This window comes from Alexandromys fortis, unplaced genomic scaffold (assembly GCF_014885135.2).
Source record: "Alexandromys fortis isolate MF-2015 unplaced genomic scaffold, M_Fortis_MF-2015_v1.1 scaffold_72, whole genome shotgun sequence".
Classification (NCBI taxonomy): domain Eukaryota; kingdom Metazoa; phylum Chordata; class Mammalia; order Rodentia; family Cricetidae; genus Alexandromys; species Alexandromys fortis.
Genome location: NW_026067969.1, coordinates 6,704,662 through 6,705,336, shown reverse-complemented (window position 1 = coordinate 6,705,336; position 675 = coordinate 6,704,662).

Here is a 675-nt window from a genome sequence, read left to right as displayed (position 1 = left end):
TGGCTCTGGGCAGCTTCTTCACCTCCCGTGGCTGCACTCCAAGGGACATGCTAGGCCTACCCAGCTGCATGCCTGCTTTCCGTCCTGGTACCAGCTGAGGAACAGATGAAATAATAAATACCTGTAGTTGGGTTTTATTTATTTATTTATTTATTTATTTTGTTTTTTTTCGGTTTTTCGAGACAGGGTTTCTCTGTGGTTTTGGAGCCTGTCCTGGAACTAGCTCTTGTAGACCAGACTGGTGTCGAACTCACAGAGATCCACCTGCCTCTGCCTCCCAAGTGCTGGGATTAAAGGCGTGCGCCACCGCCGCCCGGCAGTTGGGTTTTTTTTTAAACTCTTTGTTCTTAGGGGACCACCATAGCATAGACAAATGTAACATATCCTAAAGTAATATTCTACAACAGGGAGACAGTAGGAATGGGGATGGGGGAGGCGGTGGGCATGGGGAGACAGTGGGCATGAGGGGGGCAGTGGGCCTGGGGAGACAGTGGGCATGGGGATGGCAGTGGGCATAGAGAGGCAGTGGGCATGGAGAGGCGTCCTTTGGTGGATTTTTCCTTGACTTAGGCAGGTTGTCTGCAGCTCTGAGACAGGCTTCTCAAGGGTACATAAGAATGGCCCATGCTGAGGACCCTGGTTCCAGAAACTCAACCTCTTTCCATAACCCAGTGG